This window comes from Lissotriton vulgaris, chromosome 5, assembly GCF_964263255.1.
Source record: "Lissotriton vulgaris chromosome 5, aLisVul1.2, whole genome shotgun sequence".
NCBI classification, from domain to species: Eukaryota; Metazoa; Chordata; class Amphibia; order Caudata; family Salamandridae; genus Lissotriton; species Lissotriton vulgaris.
Genome location: NC_141693.1, coordinates 1,974,094,616 through 1,974,121,193, shown reverse-complemented (window position 1 = coordinate 1,974,121,193; position 26,578 = coordinate 1,974,094,616).

Here is a 26,578-nt window from a genome sequence, read left to right as displayed (position 1 = left end):
AAGTTAATAAGATATTGATCATGGTTTTCAATTGTTTACCTAGTGGGTCTGTAACAACCAATTTCAAGAAAAACTGCAAACAATTTAAACGTTGAACTGACAGTACTGATAGCAAGTGGGCATGTACAGGACAGAGCAAGAGAGGTCTGGGAAAATTATAGTGAACAGGGGTAGTAAGGAAAACAGGCGACGGGATACTTTCTAATATTTTTATTGGTTTTCAACAAAAAGCAGTAAAATTAAAGTGACACCACAAGAAGCGAAAAAGATAGTCCAGATAGGCGTATTTTCTGCTTTTCCACGAAATATGGTCAACAAAAAGGCTACTTTTCAAAACAGTTTTAGATATTTGGTAAATGCATAGCTGACATTTTCAGCTAGCATTTAAAACTCACATTATTTACTCTGAACTTCACATCTTTCTTTTTGCCAGGTGGGCAAGCCTATGTCATGTTGGCAGGCGAGAGTAGTAGGGATGCCATCGCAGAAAGTGCAAATCCGGTTTTGCTAACGTTTTGTGCGTTCCATTTTATGCCACATTATAAAACTATCAAAAGCACCACACCACAGTGTTGTCACTTTTGTCTAACAACAGAGTTCATTCTTCTAGGGGAGACGCTGTTATCATGCACACAAGCTTCACTGTGGCTGCCAACCCATTTAAAATGCCATGGTGGTCCAAGGTGTGAGAGGGTTATAGCACCGAGCTGAGAATCCGGGCCAGCATTGGTAAGGCTTAATATGCTGCCTCTGTGCTAGGAATGTCCTCAAAATAGCTTTGTTTCTAGGGAAACGGGAGCACCTAAATGGCAACATGTCATTTTGTCTGAGACTCCCAGAACCTTCGCATCAGGGTTGCAATCAGTAACTGCAATCCTCCCTCTAGTGCAGTGGCGGCTCCTTGAGGGAGTGCTGCGGGCGGTGGGGCGGGGGAGGGGCAGGGTGGAGGGTAATAAACCCCGGCATACAGCCGAACAGAGTTAAGTTAATAAATAAATAAAACAAATTACATTGCATGCATGTAGCACGCGCAACCAAATTCGTTTTATTTATTTATTTGTTTACTTATCTCCGTTCGGCCGTATGCCGTGGTTTACTACCCCCACCCTGCCCCTCCGCCGCCCCCGTAGCACACCCTTCAGAGGATCCGCTACTGAATTGTAACTCAGGGTGGTTAAAATGTTTTCCCGTCCTGTTACATCAGACAGTTACTCTACCCAGGGCCGGCGCTAGGCATGGGCAGCGTGGGCAGCTGCCCAGGGCCCCGCGCCTGCTCGCAGCCATGGGGGCCTCGCATCTTTAAAGACTCAAGACTAAGAGCTTATATTTTTTCTTTGTTTGAACAATTTCCCCTGCAGGCCTGTCTCTGTGGGCCTAATGGTTGCATCTCCATGTTGATGGCAGCAGTTTGACCGGTTATTGAAGTGCCCTGCCTGTGAAGGGTGCCCTGCCCCTGTAGCAATGAAAAGCAGAATATCCTGCTGGGCGCAGAGCAACAGATTGAATGGCAATGTTGGCGCATCACAATGGAAACTGCTCACCTAGGACATGTGGAAAGGGAGCAGAGAGGGGATTAAAGGGGTAAGATACACCGGATAGAGTGAGGGGGGAGCAGATAGGTGTGTGTATGGCAGTGAGACAAGAGGTGCACGCAGAGGAGGGGAATCAGCGTGTAAAAGTGAATGGAGCAGGTTTAAAGTGTGCTGGGTCACTGAGTCTCAGACCCGGTAGTGAATTAAAATGGACATTCAAAAGGGGCCCTGTATTCATGTCCTTAAGTTTGCCTGAAAATACATTGATCCAGTGTCTGCACAATGAATGAAAGTTCTGAAAAGCTGGTGATGAGACGGGCCCGCTCCACATTTTCGCCCTCACCCTCAGAGTGAAAAAACAAATGTTACCCTCTGCAACAGCGCCCCCTTCGCTACCTTCAAGGAAACTTCAAAGAAACTCGTTATAGTTCTTTCACAGTCTCATCATTTTAGAACTGGAGCATTTTCAATATTATATACAAGGAAGCCGTAGATGTTGCTTATTCATCTTATGCAACTAATAACCACTGACAAAGCCAATAGTCCTGGCTTGTTGTAGGTGTAATTTTACTTATTGCAATATTTTTATGGAAGCAATGACAGAGGCAGCAAAATATCAGTCAGGCGGCAGACTATGCTAAGCACAGATTTATATAGCTTACATGTTTTTAAGCCACACCCTTAATTACATCAGCAACTCCCCATTGTAAGACAACCCCCGTTTTCTTCATCCCACTTAAATCCCTGCTGTCAGGTCAGTATGTAGATCATTTTTTAGGCTAGTTGTTGACCAGCTCAATGGTCAGGTGAGCCATTTTTACTATTGATTTTTATGATATTAAAGCAAACATTGCCTGCACCAAACTAAAATCCGTGCAGTCTTCCATACTTTACAAAAACCTTACACAGCACATCTTTATAAGTTTAAAACTGCCCGTTGGCAAACATGGGACACTTTTCTAGCTAATTAATTCACTAATGGGGGCCCCTTTTATTTTGGTACTGGGACCATTTTCTTTCCCAGTCTGATGCTGCATGTTTGGCAGGACGATTCAGAAAAGGGGGTGGTGGGGGGGTGGTGATGAACAGAGTGTCTGAATTAGGCAGACCACTCTTACCCAGTCCAAAGATCAGGGCTTGATCCATCACTGTAATTTATCTCACTGCACCATCCCAGCTCAGAACCTGGCTATATGCAAATCAGTCTGTCCCTGGCCCAGTGCATCATGGGAACAGGGCAGACTAAACTACCAATCCAATTCTTCACCAGAAAGGAGACAAGCTACCGGGGACCGGTTTCTGGCATTTCAGCCGTCTTCGGCCCGGCTTGCTTGAATCCTGATGGTGCAGTGAGAAAGGGACTCATGTCTGAGTATACCCTGCCACACCAATAGTGGCCAAAACGATTCAGAAAAGGGGGTGGTGATGATCAGAGTGTCTGAATTAAGCAGACCACTCTTAGCCAGTCCAAAGATCAGGGCTTGATCCATCACCGTTATTTATCTCACTGCACCATCCCAGCTCAGAACCTGGCTATATGCAAATCAGTCTGTCCCTGGCCCAGTGCATCATGGGAACAGGGCAGACTAAACTACCAAGCCAATTCTTCACCAGAAAGGAGACAAGCTACCGGGGGCCGGTTTCTGGCATTTCAGCCGTCTTCGGCACGGCTTGCTTGAATCCTGATGGTGCAGTGAGAAAGAGACTCATGTCTGAGTATACCCTGCCACACCAATAGTGGCCAAAAACGATTCAGAAAAGGGGGTGGTGATGAACAGAGTGTCTGAATTAAGCAGACCACTCTTACCCAGTCCAAAGATCAGGGTTTGATCCATCACCGTTATTTATCTCACTGCACCATCCCAGCTCAGAACCTGGCTATATGCAAATCAGTCTGTCCCTGGCCCAGTGCTTCATGGGAACAGGGCAGACTAAATTACCAAGCCAATTCTTCACCAGAAAGGAGACAAGCTACCGGGGACCGGTTTCTGGCATTTCAGCCGTCTTCGGCCCGGCTTACTTGAATCCTGATGGTGCAGTGAGAAAGGGACTCATGTCTGAGTATACCCTGCCACACCAATAGTGGCCAAAAACGATTCAGAAAAGGGGGTGGTGATGAACAGTGTCTGAATTAAGCAGACCACTCTTACCCAGTCCAAAGATCAGGGCTTGATCCATCACCGTTATTTATCTCACTGCACCATCCCAGCTCAGAACCTGGCTATATGCAAATCAGTCTGTCCCTGGCCCAGTGCATCATGGGAACAGGGCAGACTAAACTACCAAGCCAATTCTTCACCAGAAAGGAGACAAGCTACCGGGGACTGGTTTCAGGCATTTCAGCCGTCTTCGGCCCGGCTTGCTTGAATCCTGATGGTGCAGTGAGAAAGGGACTCATGTCTGAGTATACCCTGCCACACCAATAGTGGCCAAAAACGATTCAGAAAAGGGGGTGGTGATGAACAGAGTGTCTGAATTAAGCAGACCACTCTTACACAGTCCAAAGATCAGGGCTTGATCCATCACCGTTATTTATCTCACTGCACCATCCCAGCTCAGAACCTGGCTATATGCAAATCAGTCTGTCCCTGGCCCAGTGCATCATGGGAACAGGGCAGACTAAACTACCAAGCCAATTCTTCACCAGAAAGGAGACAAGCTACCGGGGATCGGTTTCTGGCATTTCAGCCGTCTTCGGATCAAGCACTGATCTTTGGACTGGGTAAGAGTGGTCTGCTTAATTCAGACACTCTGTTCATCACCACCCCCTTTTCTGAATCGGCATGTTTGTCAGGGCCACTGGCATTATGCGATTGTGCAGCAGCTGTGATTTCTGCAGAAATATACATTGACGCATTTGCCACATAATCAATCATCTGCTGCATAAGCTGCAGATTTCAACAACAAAATTGCTTTCTATGTCAAACGGTTCAAAAAATGCAGCGACACATCGTGCTGCATGTGGGAAGGCCCTTTGAACAGCTGGAATAGTCAACTTTCGGTTTCCCACTGCTAAATTCAGGTGATACATTGGTACTAATGGGGTGCAACCAGTGCCCAAACAGTGTTACCAAGTTTATAAATGGCAAAAGAATTAAGTAATACTATTTCAAAATGTGCCAGATTATGCCGCATAATTTGCCTTTTCTTGCCACATAATTTACTCACCCTTCCACATAATTTAGCCCTCTCCTGCAGCATAACTGCAGTGGTCCTGATGTTAGGGTAATCAATGCCAGTGATCTTGCTCCTGTTTATATTTCACATGCTTTACTTAATCTTGCGTTCCCCAAGTGTGCTCGCTATTTCCAGCATGTGTGTTTCTGTATTTCATTTCACAGCATTTTACTCTTGGATGATGCACACTTTGTACTGAGTCCCCTCCATGTGTTTATAACAGGCTACAATTGAGCACCTTGGAGTGGAGGCCGCAGGCAGTGCAACTTTCACACTTTGCCTGTCTGTGGGTCAAAAAGGTGTTCAGATTACATGATCATTCAAAATATGGCCTCTCTGCAAAGCACGAAGAGCAATGGTCCTGCATTCCAGTTGTGATTCTATGCAAAAGTGTGTTACGGAGCTACTTATTGGTCAAAACAACAAGGGGAAAGGAAAATAATTTATTGTTGTTACTCATTTAGCTTACACAGCTACCAACCATTGACAAAACCCAGTTGCGGCCGGCTTGAGTTGTGGGTGTGGGGGTCAAGGGGGGGTTGGTTTAATTTTAGTTATATATTTAAAAAAAATGTTTCCTTAGCCGGTCCCGGCCCGAACCCTACTAAAGCAGCAGTTATTAGTAGAGGGCTGAACTATCCCAACCAAGAGTTTTACTTTTGTTCTGCAGGTCTGATGTCTTGAATCTTCCAGCGCCGCTTCCCAGTAAGACCCTCACATTTTAGTTCTGTAATCAACGTGATCTGCATATCTGTTACTCAATGGGAAGAGGTCACGTTGCTGCCGAGGAGCCGTTCTAAAACCTATGAGAACTCGCAGATTAAAAGTAGTGCACCTTTTATTATCAAAAGGGTGCACGGTTAGGTTTGCTCTCTGCTAAGTGCAACACTTACATTTTATATAAACTACTTTACTGTGGGAGTAAAAAAGGGACAGTGTTAAGTGGTGGAGTATAATAAATGTCTAAAATAAAGTGAGTGACCGAAGACAACGTGCCCTACCATCTCAGGGGTAGGGCTATCTAAAACTGCGATTCCCTATTTTGCGAATGCATTTAAGGAATCCCAAATTGCGATTGCTTAAATGCAGTGTAGGAAGTGTAGGATTTTGGCCTAAGGAATCGCAAATTACCACCAACTTCAGGTCGGTGGTATTTGCAATGTCTTTGAAAAATTCACTTTTTTGCATTTTTCAAAGTGCCATGTGGCACATACATGCGCTAAGGGCATTTATGTGAACCACATGTGCACACATGCTTATTTCAGGGGTGCAACAGGGTGCCCTATTGACACCCTGGCAACCTTGAAAATGCATTCTCAATTTGCGATTCTTTAATTGGGAATCACAAATTGAGAATATCTTCCCATTCATTCCTATGGGCCTTCTAGTCCATAGGAATGAATGGGAAATTATTCCTTATTTGCGAATCTCAATTTGCGATTCGCAAATAAGGAATGTGTAGGATTCGCAAAATATTTAGCAAATCCTACCTACATTGCGTTTTGCGATTCTCAAATTGCGATTCCCTAAAAACCGCAATTTGAGAATCGCAAAAAAACGTTTTACCTACATATGGCCGTTGGTCTGTTTTCTAAAACATACTCAGAATATCCCGGCTGTTGTGAAGATTCCCCTCCACGCCCCCTCACTTCCACCGCCTGCGACAGCTGATGTTTTCCCATTTTCTATTTTACGTGCCACATCATTGAGATTGCCCGCTAATAGCAAATAAAAACAGTTGGCTCTTCAGCTGGCTGCAGCCATTCTCGCCGCTTTAATTGTTCTGTCTGATGCTGGGCATTAGCTGCGGAAGGGACATTAGCGCAGACATCACCAGCCTGTCCCAATCCGAGCCGGGCCGTTAATGAGGCGCTCACAATGCGGGCACTTGGACCAGGGAAGCTTCCTGGGACCACTGCAATCCAGTTAAAGTTCACCCATGGCCCTAAATGGAGGAAGCGAGCGAGCCACTGGAGTGAGAGCTGTGTTCAGGCAATAACACGTACATGGAAACCGGATTTTATCTCCTCTCTAACTGGGCTGACATATGGTGAATAAAATTTGATGATGCCAAGTGTGAAGCAACGTGGACGGACCTCAGATTCATAAAACCGAGCACTAAACACGTGCTGCGGAGCTGAAATTTCAGAATTTTGCGCACAGCCATTCTGTGGAAGTACGACAAAGAAATCAATTACAATAGAAATGTAGTGCATTTATAAAGAGTCGTGCAAAAAAATAGCAATTAAAGATTGATTGGTAGGAGGAAAATTAAGAGTGAAAGAGTTGAGTGTATTTTTGAGAGGGTCACTCCTAGAGTGCAACAGCTCGACATGTTACGTAGTTTTTTTTAATGAAAATGCTCAGAATAAATACTGCAGATGTTATTCTCAAGTTCTTAGCATTAGACACACCTAACTTTTTGTGAATAAATAAATGTATGTGTGTATGTGTCCCTCCATGTGAGTATGAGTGCATATGTTTGTATGCTTTTAAACATAAAAATAAAAAAGTATATAAGCTAGACGAGCTGGTAGCATTTTAGGATTACACTAGATTACCAATTTATTGTCCATTCAACAAATATAAATCATCATGTTCAGCTAACACTTCAATAAAATAGTTTACAACGAGTCAGTTAATAAAACAACTACAATATCATAGTCAAAACCTCGGCTATAATAATTTAACACACAGGCAAACACTGACAACCCTATGAGGTACGAGGGGTGAGGTGGTGGGGCAGGGTAGTAGGTGGGGAAGTCAACAGTTGATGGAATAGGGAAAATTAAATAAATAAAGAATTTTATTAGCCCCGCCCCACCGTGCTTACCTGCAAGGACTGCTGCTGCTCAGCAACTACAATCTTATTTACACCAATAGGTTTCCAAAATCATATTGCCATAGGCAATCCATGCATTCTGCTGTCGAAGAACATGGCGTACAATATTGTTCATGTGTTATATTTGCAAAGAAGTGTGCCCAATATTTTGCGACAAGCACAACAACAGCCATATACAATCATTTCTGTGTCAAACTTTACATTCTTGAGTCGAAGACCAGTATCACTCATTTTTATCCATCTTGAGAGATGGAAAACCATGTTTCATTCTCACCTGTAACTGGAATAGCTTACGACACTTGGTAGCCAACCCATGGAGTTGGCTACCTTCGGTCAATTGACGGGCAAACTTTGATATTTGCATAGCCAAATGTTGCCCAATGACAGTAAATTAAAAAGCGACAAGAAGGTGCTACTGGGCAGCGGCGTAGCATGGTTTGCCAGCACCCAGAGCAAGGCAAGTATTACGCCCTCTAGCCCACGGACGGTTAGCACTTCCTGTGTCCCTTCCACCAGTCCAGTAGTATTGAGACCCTTACCTCAAGCCCAGATGGATAAAAATGAAATTAAAAAAAAACTGAAACAATTAAATATTACTCCAACGAAGTAAAAGAAGAATCCTCAATGATATGCTGAAATCAGATAAAGTTACTAGTACAATCTTTTTCTCTTTTAATATTTTATGCACCTAAGAATTTTGCGCTTGGGGCAACCACCTCTGTGGCCCCACCCATGCTACGCCACTGCTACTGAGAGACAATGAGAGTTGTTTAAGGACTGGAAGACTCCTAGGGGAGGAGCCTGAGCAAGGACCTCCCACGAAGTGTGACCCAGTTCCAGTCTCAGGCTTGCATTATGGCAGAAGCCAGTAGAAAAATAATAACCTATAATACTTTATGATTCAGAGCGACACCAGGGCACCCTTCGATTCAAACACAGAATATCGGTGTCATGCAGTGCTAAAGAAATCCCGTCTCCTTTAAAGACCTTTAGCAAAGGAGGTGCTGACAGCCTTTCAGATGTCTGATGGAACTTCAGTAGGTCATCATTGACTGATAAGACTCTGGAACTAGAAGTGCTCCGGCGATCATTCGAGCAGCAAACATGGGAGAAAAGAAGGGCCAAATACTTATACGAAAGAACCTTTTCAAGCATAACACAAAGAAGCCTGAGCCAATGTTCCTAGGCCCTTTCTCTCCACAAACAAGCGGTTTTGATGTTGTCAGAATTCACCCCACACAGAATTATAGATAAGTAACAGTGAATTACGGGGATATCTTTCACTGACGGGTTCTCAGTGACGTCAAATAGACAACGAGAGCGAAGCTGAAGTTGCCTATGATGTCACTCAGAACCCCAGTCAAGATGCAGTATTTTGGTACATTGATGCTGTGCATGCAGGTGGCACACATGATGCAAGTATGCCCTTTGGTATCACATGTATTCAGCCCCTATTGTGGTGAGGAGGTTTCACTATGCCCATCCCTCTCTGAAATTTTCAGTCTACCAAGATATCTTCCAATGCAGCTAGATGGGTTGCAAGCACGGGACAGCTGATTCCTTCATAATCAATGTGATGTAAATCGTAAGCCAATATCAGATCAATAACCATACTCTCTTGAGGGGCTAAAGAATGTCTTTCAGGTTTGGATAGGTGGGCTCCTTTGTCCGTGCTTAAAGGTTCTCTTGGTGAGTAATATTTATATTGAATTATAAAATATTGTCTGACACAAAATCTTCACAAAAATATTGTGGTGGCAGGAATATCTTGGTACAAAATATCACAGGTAATAATATTGTATTTTAATTGTTTAATATATTTATTTTTAAATATAGTTGTACATAATATCCATGTTGTAAAATGTTGTAATGTGTTTTATCATTTCGTGTTGTTGATGTATTAATCAGTTAATTGTAGTTGTCTGTAATGTGTTTAGTAGTTGTTTTATAGTTGTGGTAATATTTTTAATGTTTTGACTTTGAGATTATTGTATCTGTTTCAATTTTTAATGGGTTGGATTTGTAGAGAACTGAGGTGAGGTTAATAAGTATTTCAATTTTATACTGTATTGTGCAATTAGTTACATTTAATTATTTGCATTATTTAATTGGTATATTATTTTTTTGTTCATTTATTATCAATTGGCTAGTTAGATCGTCACATAAATGCTTTAATTACTTTACTAATTAATTAGTTTTTTGTAAATTGTCAATTATTTATAAATTGATTGGATAAATAACTTAATTATACAAATAATTCACTTGATTCAAATAATATATTTTATTTTAATGTGGTATGTCTGTTGTTTTGAAGATGTACTTTTTAAAAAAAATTGTGATTTGTTTTGTGTGTAATTTCACTTTTGTTGGTTGTCAGGCATATAGGAGAGAGTAGAGTGGGAAAAGTTTTTTACTGTATATTTTTTATTGTATTTTAATTGGTAGCAAATGCTTCTATTAGTTCTTTTTTAATAAGTACAGCATTTCAAATGATGTTTAAGTAAAGTTTAGAGCTTGTGGTTGCTTATAGAAACATGAATTAAAAAATATATTACATTTTTCAGAAAATGTTAATGTGTAGTATTTTTAATATTCATTTCATTTTAAAGTATTTTATAATAATTAATGTATATAGTTTCCAACATGTTCCCACTGTTGCTTAGTTTGTATTGGAATACTAAATATGACACCCTCACAGTCAAATACTGTCACCAATGTGGCTTAAGTGGGAGTGGGAATAGTAGATCCAACTCTTCCATAGTCTGAAACTTTCACTGATGTTGCTTAGGTTGGAGTCGGAATATTAAATCTGACCCTTCCAAAGTCCTATACTTTCACAAATGTTGTTTAGGTTGCAGTGGGAATAGTAAATCTGAGTCCTTCAAAGTCCAACACTTTTCTCACTGTTGGTTAGGTTGCAGTAGGAAGAATAAATTTGAATCCTGCATTGCTTAGTGCTTCCAAGGTCCAATAATTTCATTTGTTATGCTTAGATTGGAGCGGGAATATTACGTTTGATCTCCATCAAAATCCAACGCTTTCTCTTCCGTTGTTCTGGATGGAGTGAGGATAGAAAATCTGATCCTTACAAAGTTTAACACTTTCCCTTCTGTAGTTTAAGTTGGAATGTGAATTGCAAATGTTATGCTTCTAAAGTGGAAAACTGTCTCTATTTTTGGTTAGGTTGAAGTGAGAGTTATACATTTTATTCCTCCAAATGAAATTATTTTCACTGAATTTGGAATGTTAATTGTATCTAATTTATGTTTTTGGTTCAATACTTATTTTAATTAAACTTAATGTAATAGGGACAACCCTCAGTGTTATCGACCAATCTCACTAATAGACGTGTCTGCCAAGATATTGGGCCGGGTGATCCTCAACCGCCTTACCGAGTGGACCGAGGATAATAACATCATCTCGGACACCCAGTACGGTTTTAGGATAGGGAGGTCTACAAGCGACCAATGCCTGTACCTCTATATGCTGATCGCTAAATACACTAAAGCTAGTAATGAAGCCATTTACCTGGGGTTTATGGATTGGCAGCTGCCTTTGACCATGTGAATAGGGATAAGCTCTGGGCCATGATTATTCACATGGGGATTGACCTGGGTTTGATTAACATCTTAAGGGAGTTGCACAGGGATACTACTGCTAAGGTACGCTACAACATGGAGGGGGGGTTGACAGAATCCTTCCCATGTATGAGTGGGGTGCGGCAAGGCTGCATCCTTGCCTCTGTTTTATTCTCACTCTACACTAATAATTTAGAGCAGTTTTTGATTAACCTAAAGATAGACTGCCCAAGAGTAGGGTCCCGCTGCATCCCGGTACTTTTTTACGCGGGTGACGCGGTCCTACTTGCGCGCACCCCAAAGAGCCTACAGATTTAATAGACGGATTTGTTGAATTTATGGAAACTTTAGATCTGTCTGTTAACTTGGGCAAATCATAACTTATGCTGGCAGGCAATAAACCTTGTACCAGATCCTCTTACAGGATAGGAAGCCACACACTAGAAAGGGTCCAGTCCTTCTCGTATTTTGGCTTACTATTTGATGGGTCCTTAAAATTCAATCCTTTGGTGGAGGAAAGTTGCTGTAAATTGATTTCCTCTAATGGTGCCATTGCAAGTTATGGGCGCAGGGTTGACCGATGGTGTCCCGAACAAGTAAAGAATCTCTATGGCTCTATGTGTTGCTCCAAAGCTATGTATGGGGCAGAAGTATGGGGCATCACGAATATCAACCAATTACAGCTGGAGGAAAACAAATTTCTACGATCAATCCTGAAAATCCCACGGAGTACCCCAGCTGTAATAGCCCACAGAGAATTAGGGAGGCCATACCTCGAAGATCTGGTTAAGCTTAGACCCATCTTGGCCTGGTTAAAAATTTGGATAAACCCCGAGGCGTCTTTGAGTAGGCAAATCCTAGGTGATTGCCTGGGAAGGGATAAAAGTATGAGCATACCATGGCTTAACTACGTAAAGACTAGTTTGGGAAGCCTCGGTCATAAGGACCCCTTTACTAACCCCGCAGCAATTGTTTCTCAGGATAAGTTGACTATAAAGAGATATTTTTTGGCCCAGAGAAGAACACGCAGAGCTGAGGCTGAAGGGTCTAAATGTACTGTGAGTGCCCATAGCCTTGTTAAAAGCACTGATGGAATGGAACCGCACCTCTACCTCATGTATAACGCCCTGGATAGGTTTTTAATGTTACGTTTTAGGCTCAATTTATTACCATATTAATTGTCGTATCCGCCAGGTTTTACATCTTCAATTGAGCAGAAGGGAGCCTGCGGCTGCGACAAGAGGTCTCCACAGGACTCCGTTCATTTTGTACTTTTGTGCTCTTTTTATTCAATGACTAGGCGAAGGTTTTTGGTAGGAATTTTAAAACAAGTCAAACTGACACATGCCAAAGTGGCTTTACCCTTTTTTACAAAAAGCGATTGACCCCTTGCGGTGTGACTGAGGGTAACTAGAGGGTAGACCTGATTCTTATCATTACAATGAATTTTCAATGTTAGCCTCTTTTAAATCTAGTTTGTAACTGCAGTCAGGGTTCTGATAATGATTTAATTGTATTTTAATTATTTGTATACATGTGCTTTTATGGTGTTTTTTAATCACCGAATAAAGAACTCTTGACTAAACTTAATGTTTTTGTGTTATTTATTTCAAACATTTAATGTTTATTACTTTGGATTCCGAATGTAAAATATGTTTCCCTTTTAGTGAATACATATCTATTTGTAGTAGTTGTTAGAGCTTTGTTATATTTGTATTTTTTTATTTAGGTTATATTTATATACACATTTTTTGTTTTGTTGTCTTTGTTTTTTTATGTATTTTTTTGTTTTTATTTGAGTGCATTTTATTGCAATGTAAGGTTTGTTTAAATAGTAACTTTTTCAGTAACACAATTTTTAATAATGTGGTTCTAAAAAGCAAGTTTCATTATTTAATAATTATATTATTTAATTGAATGTAATTTGTTTTCAATATTTATTATAAAATGAATATTTTAAATACTTTCTTTTAATGGTTTTAGTTACTACTAGAATTTGTTTTATTTTTAAACACATAGTCATTTAATTACATATTGTAATTATACATCTTTTTTAAATGTATTTGAAAGTATTAAATGTTTTATTGTATACATACATCTGTGAAAAAAAATGTAAGTTATTATATTTTTAAATACTTTTGAATATGTACATTTACCTGCATAATCTCAGGTTTTAGTACCACGATATTTGTGGAGAATAATTTTGTAGTGTACATTGTAAATTTGTAGACTCCACATTTTGGCTCTCTGTATTGTTGCTGCGATATTTGAGTATTGCAATATTTTTGATGGAGATGGTATAATATAGAAGCACTCCCACACCCATATTTTCAAATGTTTCCACTGCTGCTTGGCTCGCTTACTTAACATGTTAGAGAGGTTGAATGTGAGGAGCCCTGAGCTCTCGCTTTGCATTTTTGTCCCCTACCCCAACGCAGGAATTTCGGTTAATACATTGAACTGGAAGCCAGACAGTCAAATTCTATGGCAGGACCGAGGCTCCGAATATGCTTTCTCTATTTCTTTACTGAAGAGACAGCAGCCAATCAGTACACAGTAAAGAAGAAAACTACAATACCCATGAGTACACAGACAGTATAAAAAGGGTCACAGAGGTCATAACTTCCTCTTTCTTTGCTGCTTCGCAGCCACTTAAGTGCCTTTATTCTTATTACTTGTACTTGCCTTAGCGCTTGTTGTGCATTTGTTGCCCGCTTTGTGCGCTTCTTCTTTTGCATATTGCGCTTTGTTCCTTTCGGTTTCGGCACTTTCTAGTTGCCGCTTCTCGGCTTTCCCGCGGCTTTGTTTTTGAGTGTTTCGGCTTCCCGGCCGCTAGTTTTTGAGAGCGTGTGCCACCTCTCTTTACGGACGCGCTGTGTCGCGTCCTTTGTTTCTTTGGTGGAGCAGGAGATTTGGGGGCTGGAGAGACGCGCTTGTGTCGTGCGTCCCTCCTATCGGCAGGTCGCTGTTCGCGCATGCGTAACAGCGTTTGTTTACCTTCTGTGACGACGCGCATTCCTGAGGGCGCTCGTCTCACACGGGGGAATTCGAAATATTTCAAAAGACGTGCCCTGTCACTGCCTGCCGTTTGAGCTCCATTACGCCCCTTTTGTGCACATATATCGAAGGGGTTGTATAAATTGTTCATAGGCTCTGCCTAGAGTGGCTTAAGATTTGTTTTCAGCGCACGCCCTCCCTCCACATTTATTTTTCTCTTGCTTGTCAGGTTTGCCTGCAATTTTGGCTTGCATTAGGGGTACCACTCCCCCAAATCCGGCTTTGGCCATTTAAATAATTTGACTTCTTCTGAATTTCTTCCTGTGGGCACTGCTGGGCAGACTTTGTCGCCATGGCTGATTTTTATGATGAAGAATGGTATGAATATTATAATGAGGAGGAGCCTTCTGCATCCATGGATGACTTCATGGGTCAAGCATTATTCCAGGCGATTGCGCCTTTGAAGAGGCATTTATCAGAGTACGCTGTGCAACAGGGCTAGTTGCCTCCTTCCGATGGGCGCAGTAAGAAGTCGCCCAAAAACCCCCATCATTCCGACTTTGCAAAGTTGGCGAAGACATTATATTCTGCACCTGCAGCTAAAAAACGTCCTGCTCCTGCTCGTAATACTCCTTCTTCTGATTCAGACAACGGATCATCTTCATCCACTTCTTCCTCAGAGCCTGCGAGGCCGCCTCCTTCCAAGAAGGCTAGAAAGGAACATTTTGTGGATGCTCCTTCCACGCCACAAGTATTGACATTTGACCCGTCGGATATTGTTCATCCAAACTCATCCTCATGGCTGCCCTCTCCTGAAGTGGCAGAATATGTCCAGGACCACATTTGCACCCCTTTCGAGAAGGATGTGCGGGCGCGTTTGCGCTCTGAGTGTCCTCGCCCAGATCTCTCCCACAAACTTGCAGTCACTCCTGAGGTGGATCCGACCATGATCACCTATATGAAAAAATACTCGAAGGATCCCACTAAAGGTTTGGATCGCTCTTGGCGCTCATGTCAAGATAAGCTTTTGGATATGTTGGGGCCTCTCACGAAGATTCTTGATCTGGCTTACCGAGCCAAGGAGTCTGGAGCTATGATTGACCCCGACGAACTGGTGGGGTGGTCCCAACGCGCAGTTTGCATTCTGGGTAATGCGAACTGCGCTTTGTCAGAACATCGTCGTTCTATTCTGATGAAGCTGGACCCCAGGCTGACTGATTTGGTATCTTCAGAATCAGGATCCCAGGCTCAGGGCTTGCTTTTCAGGGCTCCTTTTCTTAAGGAGTTGACCAAGTTTGTGTCCACCTTCAGTGGGTTGGATAAGGCCCAGGCCAATCTCCGTAGAGCCTTTCGTCCACTTTTTGGCAGGGCCGGACGAAGGGGACGTTCGTCCAGCCATGGCGCGGATCAAGCCTCGCAGCGAGGCAACAAGTCCCAGAGAGGAAATCAATCTTACTCCAACAACAAGTCAAGTTTCTACCCCTCCAAGAAGAGCAGAGGTACTTACGGAAAGGGTGGTTACAACGGTAACCAAGGAGGACGACAAGATTCCGCCTCAGGTGGGCCTGATTCTTGCTTCCAATGTGGTTTTGGGGGGCAGAGTGCAATCTTTTCTCCACAATTGGCAATTGCTCTCGAACGATGCCTGGGTGCTGGAGACCGTACAGGGGTACAAGATAGAGTTTTACACTCACCCTCACCAGCATCTTTGGCCTCAGCCTCTTGTTTTTTCCCAACAAGATCAAAGGGTTATCTCCGCAGAGATCGCCTCCCTTCTGGACAAAGCGGCCATCGTGTCCACGACTCCTCATCCCCGAGGCTTCGTCAGCAATGTTTTTCTCGTCGAGAAAAAAGATGGTGGGTCTCGTTTGGTCCTCAATTTAAAGGACTTCAACGGCAGAGTGGTATACCGTCATTTCAAGATGGAGGTCATCCATCTTCTACGAGACCTGCTTCGGGAGGGTGACTGGATGGTTCATCTAGATCTCAAAGATGCCTATCTCCCTGTGCCAATTTATGCCCCTCATCGCCGTTATCTTCAATTTCAATGGCTCGGGAATTGGTACGAGTACAAGGTCCTTCCTTTCAGCCTTTCTTCAGCTTCGTGGTGTTTCACGAAGCTTCTTCGCCCTGTGATGGAATCTCTGAGGTCTCGCGGAGTTCGTCTGATTGTTTACTTAGACGATGTCCTTCTCTTGGCGCAGTGTCCTCTCATTCTTCGTTCTCATTTACAATGGTCCATAGATCTTTTACAGTCTTTGGGTTTCCTGGTGAATCCTCTGAAATCCGACTTTACTCCATCTTAATCGATGGATTTCCTGGGCTTTCGGACTGAATCTCTGTCTGCTGCCAACTCCTTCTGCCCGGGCAGAAGATCAGGTCCATCAAGAGGGACTTGCGTCTGCTTCTGGCCAAACAGACTGTCTCCTTACGCTCGGTGGCTCGCATTGTAGGCCTTCTGTCCTCTTCGATCCAAGCGATCTTTCCGGGTCCACTGCATTATCGAGCGCTTCAACGTCTCAAGATCAGACATCTTCAGAAGGGTCTGTGATATTCCGATCATGTCCCCCTTTTGGAGGAGGCCGGAACGGAGATGTTGTGGTGGTTGGACCACATGGAGTCTTGGAACGGCCGGGCGCTGTTCGGGAAGACTCCCGATGTTGTGATCGAGTCCGATGCCAGCCTCTGGGGTTGGGGGGCCCGATGCGGTTCGGTGGCGACGGGGGGTCGTTGGTCCCCGAAGGAACTGTCTTTGCACATCAATTGCCTGGAACTTCTAGCGGGTTCTTTCGCAATTCGGTGTCTGTCCCCTCAACAGACGAATTGTTGCATTCTTCTCAGGATGGACAATATTTCTGCAATTCGTTATGTGAACACACTGGGGGGTACCAAGTCCAAGCTTCTTTCGGAGATTGCGAAGGACTTTTGGCACCTGTGTCTGCAACGCAAGATCACAGTTATTGCAGAATACCTGCTGGTTTCCTGCAATCAGATTGCGGACTGGAATTCTCGCCATCTACGCAACTTCAGCGATTGGAGGCTTCATCCTCGGGTCTTTCGGAGGTTGACTCGCATTTGGGGGTCTTGTCAGCTGGACCTGTTTGCCTCCCGTCTCAACGCCCAGCTTCCCCAATTCTTCAGCTGGCGTCCGGATCCGGAGGCCCTGGCTACGGATGCGTTTCTCCAGCCTTGGCTTCTTCTCCTGTGCTATGCGTTTCCTCCATTCATTATGATTCCCCGGGTTCTGGCCCGGGCGCGTCAGTTCTCTTCGGAACATGTTCTGATCACCCCTCTCTGGAGGGCCCAGGCGTAGTTTCCAGTTCTTCTGGAGATGAGCTGCTCGGCGCCGCTCCTTCTTCCACACAAGTGGAGCCTGCTGTTGGATCCTCTTCACAATCCTCACCCTCTGGTGTTGTCGGGTCAGCTCCTGCTGGTGGCATGGAGGATTTCGGGGGACGCTGGCAAGTCCCTGTATTATCAGGAGACGCTACCCAATTTATCAATGAAGCTTGGGCCCCCAACACACGCAAGCGTTATGCGTCTAGTTGGAAACGCTGGTGTGATTGGTGCTCACAACGGTCGGTTCAGAAAAGGGGGTGGTGATGAACAGAGTGACTGAATTAAACAGACCACTCTTACCCAGTCCAAAGATCAGGGCTTGATTCATCACCGTTATTTATCTCACTGCCCCATCCCAGCTCAGAACCTGGCTATATGCAAATCAGTCTGTCCCTGGCCCAGTGCATCATGGGAACAGGGCAGACTAAACTACCAAGCCAATTCTTCACCAGAAAGGAGACAAGCTACCGGGGACCGGTTTCTGGCATTTCAGCCGTCTTCGGCCCGGCTTGCTTGAATCCTGATGGAGCAGTGAGAAAGGGACTCATGTCTGAGTATACCCTGCCACACCTATAGTGGCCAAAAACGATTCAGAAAAGGGGGTGGTGATGAACAGAGTGACTGAATTAAACAGACCACTCTTACCCAGTCCAAAGATCAGGGCTTGATTCATCACCGTTATTTATCTCACTGCCCCATCCCAGCTCAGAACCTGGCTATATGCAAATCAGTCTGTCCCTGGCCCAGTGCATCATGGGAACAGGGCAGACTAAACTACCAAGCCAATTCTTCACCAGAAAGGAGACAAGCTACCGGGGACCGGTTTCTGGCATTTCAGCCGTCTTCGGCCCGGCTTGCTTGAATCCTGATGGAGCAGTGAGAAAGGGACTCATGTCTGAGTATACCCTGCCACACCTATAGTGGCCAAAAACGATTCAGAAAAGGGGGTGGTGATGAACAGAGTGACTGAATTAAACAGACCACTCTTACCCAGTCCAAAGATCAGGGCTTGATTCATCACCGTTATTTATCTCACTGCCCCATCCCAGCTCAGAACCTGGCTATATGCAAATCAGTCTGTCCCTGGCCCAGTGCATCATGGGAACAGGGCAGACTAAACTACCAAGCCAATTCTTCACCAGAAAGGAGACAAGCTACCGGGGACCGGTTTCTGGCATTTCAGCCGTCTTCGGCCCGGCTTGCTTGAATCCTGATGGAGCAGTGAGAAAGGGACTCATGTCTGAGTATACCCTGCCACACCTATAGTGGCCAAAAACGATTCAGAAAAGGGGGTGGTGATGAACAGAGTGACTGAATTAAACAGACCACTCTTACCCAGTCCAAAGATCAGGGCTTGATTCATCACCGTTATTTATCTCACTGCCCCATCCCAGCTCAGAACCTGGCTATATGCAAATCAGTCTGTCCCTGGCCCAGTGCATCATGGGAACAGGGCAGACTAAACTACCAAGCCAATTCTTCACCAGAAAGGAGACAAGCTACCGGGGACCGGTTTCTGGCATTTCAGCCGTCTTCGGCCCGGCTTGCTTGAATCCTGATGGAGCAGTGAGAAAGGGACTCATGTCTGAGTATACCCTGCCACACCTATAGTGGCCAAAAACGATTCAGAAAAGGGGGTGGTGATGAACAGAGTGACTGAATTAAACAGACCACTCTTACCCAGTCCAAAGATCAGGGCTTGATTCATCACCGTTATTTATCTCACTGCCCCATCCCAGCTCAGAACCTGGCTATATGCAAATCAGTCTGTCCCTGGCCCAGTGCATCATGGGAACAGGGCAGACTAAACTACCAAGCCAATTCTTCACCAGAAAGGAGACAAGCTACCGGGGACCGGTTTCTGGCATTTCAGCCGTCTTCGGCCCGGCTTGCTTGAATCCTGACGGAGCAGTGAGAAAGGGACTCATGTCTGAGTATACCCTGCCACACCTATAGTGGCCAAAAACGATTCAGAAAAGGGGGTGGTGATGAACAGAGTGACTGAATTAAACAGACCACTCTTACCCAGTCCAAAGATCAGGGCTTGATTCATCACCGTTATTTATCTCACTGCCCCATCCCAGCTCAGAACCTGGCTATATGCAAATCAGTCTGTCCCTGGCCCAGTGCATCATGGGAACAGGGCAGACTAAACTACCAAGCCAATTCTTCACCAGAAAGGAGACAAGCTACCGGGGACCGGTTTCTGGCATTTCAGCCGTCTTCGGCCCGGCTTGCTTGAATCCTGATGGAGCAGTGAGAAAGGGACTCATGTCTGAGTATACCCTGCCACACCTATAGTGGCCAAAAACGATTCAGAAAAGGGGGTGGTGATGAACAGAGTGACTGAATTAAACAGACCACTCTTACCCAGTCCAAAGATCAGGGCTTGATTCATCACCGTTATTTATCTCACTGCCCCATCCCAGCTCAGAACCTGGCTATATGCAAATCAGTCTGTCCCTGGCCCAGTGCATCATGGGAACAGGGCAGACTAAACTACCAAGCCAATTCTTCACCAGAAAGGAGACAAGCTACCGGGGACCGGTTTCTGGCATTTCAGCCGTCTTCGGCCCGGCTTGCTTGAATCCTGATGGAGCAGTGAGAAAGGGACTCATGTCTGAGTATACCCTGCCACACCTATAGTGGCCAAAAACGATTCAGAAAAGGGGGTGGTGATGAACAGAGTGACTGAATTAAACAGACCACTCTTACCCAGTCCAAAGATCAGGGCTTGATTCATCACCGTTATTTATCTCACTGCCCCATCCCAGCTCAGAACCTGGCTATATGCAAATCAGTCTGTCCCTGGCCCAGTGCATCATGGGAACAGGGCAGACTAAACTACCAAGCCAATTCTTCACCAGAAAGGAGACAAGCTACCGGGGACCGGTTTCTGGCATTTCAGCCGTCTTCGGCCCGGCTTGCTTGAATCCTGATGGAGCAGTGAGAAAGGGACTCATGTCTGAGTATACCCTGCCACACCTATAGTGGCCAAAAACGATTCAGAAAAGGGGGTGGTGATGAACAGAGTGACTGAATTAAACAGACCACTCTTACCCAGTCCAAAGATCAGGGCTTGATTCATCACCGTTATTTATCTCACTGCCCCATCCCAGCTCAGAACCTGGCTATATGCAAATCAGTCTGTCCCTGGCCCAGTGCATCATGGGAACAGGGCAGACTAAACTACCAAGCCAATTCTTCACCAGAAAGGAGACAAGCTACCGGGGACCGGTTTCTGGCATTTCAGCCGTCTTCGGCCCGGCTTGCTTGAATCCTGATGGAGCAGTGAGAAAGGGACTCATGTCTGAGTATACCCTGCCACACCTATAGTGGCCAAAAACGATTCAGAAAAGGGGGTGGTGATGAACAGAGTGACTGAATTAAACAGACCACTCTTACCCAGTCCAAAGATCAGGGCTTGATTCATCACCGTTATTTATCTCACTGCCCCATCCCAGCTCAGAACCTGGCTATATGCAAATCAGTCTGTCCCTGGCCCAGTGCATCATGGGAACAGGGCAGACTAAACTACCAAGCCAATTCTTCACCAGAAAGGAGACAAGCTACCGGGGACCGGTTTCTGGCATTTCAGCCGTCTTCGGCCCGGCTTGCTTGAATCCTGATGGAGCAGTGAGAAAGGGACTCATGTCTGAGTATACCCTGCCACACCTATAGTGGCCAAAAACGATTCAGAAAAGGGGGTGGTGATGAACAGAGTGACTGAATTAAACAGACCACTCTTACCCAGTCCAAAGATCAGGGCTTGATTCATCACCGTTATTTATCTCACTGCCCCATCCCAGCTCAGAACCTGGCTATATGCAAATCAGTCTGTCCCTGGCCCAGTGCATCATGGGAACAGGGCAGACTAAACTACCAAGCCAATTCTTCACCAGAAAGGAGACAAGCTACCGGGGACCGGTTTCTGGCATTTCAGCCGTCTTCGGCCCGGCTTGCTTGAATCCTGATGGAGCAGTGAGAAAGGGACTCATGTCTGAGTATACCCTGCCACACCTATAGTGGCCAAAAACGATTCAGAAAAGGGGGTGGTGATGAACAGAGTGACTGAATTAAACAGACCACTCTTACCCAGTCCAAAGATCAGGGCTTGATTCATCACCGTTATTTATCTCACTGCCCCATCCCAGCTCAGAACCTGGCTATATGCAAATCAGTCTGTCCCTGGCCCAGTGCATCATGGGAACAGGGCAGACTAAACTACCAAGCCAATTCTTCACCAGAAAGGAGACAAGCTACCGGGGACCGGTTTCTGGCATTTCAGCCGTCTTCGGCCCGGCTTGCTTGAATCCTGATGGAGCAGTGAGAAAGGGACTCATGTCTGAGTATACCCTGCCACACCTATAGTGGCCAAAAACGATTCAGAAAAGGGGGTGGTGATGAACAGAGTGACTGAATTAAACAGACCACTCTTACCCAGTCCAAAGATCAGGGCTTGATTCATCACCGTTATTTATCTCACTGCCCCATCCCAGCTCAGAACCTGGCTATATGCAAATCAGTCTGTCCCTGGCCCAGTGCATCATGGGAACAGGGCAGACTAAACTACCAAGCCAATTCTTCACCAGAAAGGAGACAAGCTACCGGGGACCGGTTTCTGGCATTTCAGCCGTCTTCGGCCCGGCTTGCTTGAATCCTGATGGAGCAGTGAGAAAGGGACTCATGTCTGAGTATACCCTGCCACACCTATAGTGGCCAAAAACGATTCAGAAAAGGGGGTGGTGATGAACAGAGTGACTGAATTAAACAGACCACTCTTACCCAGTCCAAAGATCAGGGCTTGATTCATCACCGTTATTTATCTCACTGCCCCATCCCAGCTCAGAACCTGGCTATATGCAAATCAGTCTGTCCCTGGCCCAGTGCATCATGGGAACAGGGCAGACTAAACTACCAAGCCAATTCTTCACCAGAAAGGAGACAAGCTACCGGGGACCGGTTTCTGGCATTTCAGCCGTCTTCGGCCCGGCTTGCTTGAATCCTGATGGAGCAGTGAGAAAGGGACTCATGTCTGAGTATACCCTGCCACACCTATAGTGGCCAAAAACGATTCAGAAAAGGGGGTGGTGATGAACAGAGTGACTGAATTAAACAGACCACTCTTACCCAGTCCAAAGATCAGGGCTTGATTCATCACCGTTATTTATCTCACTGCCCCATCCCAGCTCAGAACCTGGCTATATGCAAATCAGTCTGTCCCTGGCCCAGTGCATCATGGGAACAGGGCAGACTAAACTACCAAGCCAATTCTTCACCAGAAAGGAGACAAGCTACCGGGGACCGGTTTCTGGCATTTCAGCCGTCTTCGGCCCGGCTTGCTTGAATCCTGATGGAGCAGTGAGAAAGGGACTCATGTCTGAGTATACCCTGCCACACCTATAGTGGCCAAAAACGATTCAGAAAAGGGGGTGGTGATGAACAGAGTGACTGAATTAAACAGACCACTCTTACCCAGTCCAAAGATCAGGGCTTGATTCATCACCGTTATTTATCTCACTGCCCCATCCCAGCTCAGAACCTGGCTATATGCAAATCAGTCTGTCCCTGGCCCAGTGCATCATGGGAACAGGGCAGACTAAACTACCAAGCCAATTCTTCACCAGAAAGGAGACAAGCTACCGGGGACCGGTTTCTGGCATTTCAGCCGTCTTCGGCCCGGCTTGCTTGAATCCTGATGGAGCAGTGAGAAAGGGACTCATGTCTGAGTATACCCTGCCACACCTATAGTGGCCAAAAACGATTCAGAAAAGGGGGTGGTGATGAACAGAGTGACTGAATTAAACAGACCACTCTTACCCAGTCCAAAGATCAGGGCTTGATTCATCACCGTTATTTATCTCACTGCCCCATCCCAGCTCAGAACCTGGCTATATGCAAATCAGTCTGTCCCTGGCCCAGTGCATCATGGGAACAGGGCAGACTAAACTACCAAGCCAATTCTTCACCAGAAAGGAGACAAGCTACCGGGGACCGGTTTCTGGCATTTCAGCCGTCTTCGGCCCGGCTTGCTTGAATCCTGACGGAGCAGTGAGAAAGGGACTCATGTCTGAGTATACCCTGCCACACCTATAGTGGCCAAAAACGATTCAGAAAAGGGGGTGGTGATGAACAGAGTGACTGAATTAAACAGACCACTCTTACCCAGTCCAAAGATCAGGGCTTGATTCATCACCGTTATTTATCTCACTGCCCCATCCCAGCTCAGAACCTGGCTATATGCAAATCAGTCTGTCCCTGGCCCAGTGCATCATGGGAACAGGGCAGACTAAACTACCAAGCCAATTCTTCACCAGAAAGGAGACAAGCTACCGGGGACCGGTTTCTGGCATTTCAGCCGTCTTCGGCCCGGCTTGCTTGAATCCTGATGGAGCAGTGAGAAAGGGACTCATGTCTGAGTATACCCTGCCACACCTATAGTGGCCAAAAACGATTCAGAAAAGGGGGTGGTGATGAACAGAGTGACTGAATTAAACAGACCACTCTTACCCAGTCCAAAGATCAGGGCTTGATTCATCACCGTTATTTATCTCACTGCCCCATCCCAGCTCAGAACCTGGCTATATGCAAATCAGTCTGTCCCTGGCCCAGTGCATCATGGGAACAGGGCAGACTAAACTACCAAGCCAATTCTTCACCAGAAAGGAGACAAGCTACCGGGGACCGGTTTCTGGCATTTCAGCCGTCTTCGGCCCGGCTTGCTTGAATCCTGATGGAGCAGTGAGAAAGGGACTCATGTCTGAGTATACCCTGCCACACCTATAGTGGCCAAAAACGATTCAGAAAAGGGGGTGGTGATGAACAGAGTGACTGAATTAAACAGACCACTCTTACCCAGTCCAAAGATCAGGGCTTGATTCATCACCGTTATTTATCTCACTGCCCCATCCCAGCTCAGAACCTGGCTATATGCAAATCAGTCTGTCCCTGGCCCAGTGCATCATGGGAACAGGGCAGACTAAACTACCAAGCCAATTCTTCACCAGAAAGGAGACAAGCTACCGGGGACCGGTTTCTGGCATTTCAGCCGTCTTCGGCCCGGCTTGCTTGAATCCTGATGGAGCAGTGAGAAAGGGACTCATGTCTGAGTATACCCTGCCACACCTATAGTGGCCAAAAACGATTCAGAAAAGGGGGTGGTGATGAACAGAGTGACTGAATTAAACAGACCACTCTTACCCAGTCCAAAGATCAGGGCTTGATTCATCACCGTTATTTATCTCACTGCCCCATCCCAGCTCAGAACCTGGCTATATGCAAATCAGTCTGTCCCTGGCCCAGTGCATCATGGGAACAGGGCAGACTAAACTACCAAGCCAATTCTTCACCAGAAAGGAGACAAGCTACCGGGGACCGGTTTCTGGCATTTCAGCCGTCTTCGGCCCGGCTTGCTTGAATCCTGATGGAGCAGTGAGAAAGGGACTCATGTCTGAGTATACCCTGCCACACCTATAGTGGCCAAAAACGATTCAGAAAAGGGGGTGGTGATGAACAGAGTGACTGAATTAAACAGACCACTCTTACCCAGTCCAAAGATCAGGGCTTGATTCATCACCATTATTTATCTCACTGCCCCATCCCAGCTCAGAACCTGGCTATATGCAAATCAGTCTGTCCCTGGCCCAGTGCATCATGGGAACAGGGCAGACTAAACTACCAAGCCAATTCTTCACCAGAAAGGAGACAAGCTACCGGGGACCGGTTTCTGGCATTTCAGCCGTCTTCGGCCCGGCTTGCTTGAATCCTGATGGAGCAGTGAGAAAGGGACTCATGTCTGAGTATACCCTGCCACACCTATAGTGGCCAAAAACGATTCAGAAAAGGGGGTGGTGATGAACAGAGTGACTGAATTAAACAGACCACTCTTACCCAGTCCAAAGATCAGGGCTTGATTCATCACCGTTATTTATCTCACTGCCCCATCCCAGCTCAGAACCTGGCTATATGCAAATCAGTCTGTCCCTGGCCCAGTGCATCATGGGAACAGGGCAGACTAAACTACCAAGCCAATTCTTCACCAGAAAGGAGACAAGCTACCGGGGACCGGTTTCTGGCATTTCAGCCGTCTTCGGCCCGGCTTGCTTGAATCCTGATGGAGCAGTGAGAACGCAAGATCACAGTTATTGCAGAATACCTGCTGGTTTCCTGCAATCAGATTGCGGACTGGAATTCTCGCCATCTACGCAACTTCAGCGATTGGAGGCTTCATCCTCGGGTCTTTCGGAGGTTGACTCGCATTTGGGGGTCTTGTCAGCTGGACCTGTTTGCCTCCCGTCTCAACGCCCAGCTTCCCCAATTCTTCAGCTGGCGTCCGGATCCGGAGGCCCTGGCTACGGATGCGTTTCTCCAGCCTTGGCTTCTTCTCCTGTGCTATGCGTTTCCTCCATTCATTATGATTCCCCGGGTTCTGGCCCGGGCGCGTCAGTTCTCTTCGGAACATGTTCTGATCACCCCTCTCTGGAGGGCCCAGGCGTAGTTTCCAGTTCTTCTGGAGATGAGCTGCTCGGCGCCGCTCCTTCTTCCACACAAGTGGAGCCTGCTGTTGGATCCTCTTCACAATCCTCACCCTCTGGTGTTGTCGGGTCAGCTCCTGCTGGTGGCATGGAGGATTTCGGGGGACGCTGGCAAGTCCCTGTATTATCAGGAGACGCTACCCAATTTATCAATGAAGCTTGGGCCCCCAACACACGCAAGCGTTATGCGTCTAGTTGGAAACGCTGGTGTGATTGGTGCTCACAACGGTCGGTGGGTCCCGTTTCAGCAGATCTTGCTTTGATTAGCAATTTTTTGGCCTCTGTGGCATCTTCTGGTCTGGCTTACAGGACTGTGAACAACTTTCGTTCTGCCATTTCGGCAGGTCACCTTCCTATTGATGGCAAACCAGCGGGAGAACATCCCTTGATTTCTAAATTGCTGAAAGGCATTAGGATGGTTAAACCTCCTTGTCCCAAGTACGTTGCTTTGTGGGATGTGTCTGTTGTACTGCGTTTTCTTTCTTCTTGGCCTTCCAATTCTTTCTTGACCCGTAAACAACTTTCAGCCAAGCTGACTATGCTTTTGTGTTTGATATCCTGCAAACGGGTTTCTGATGT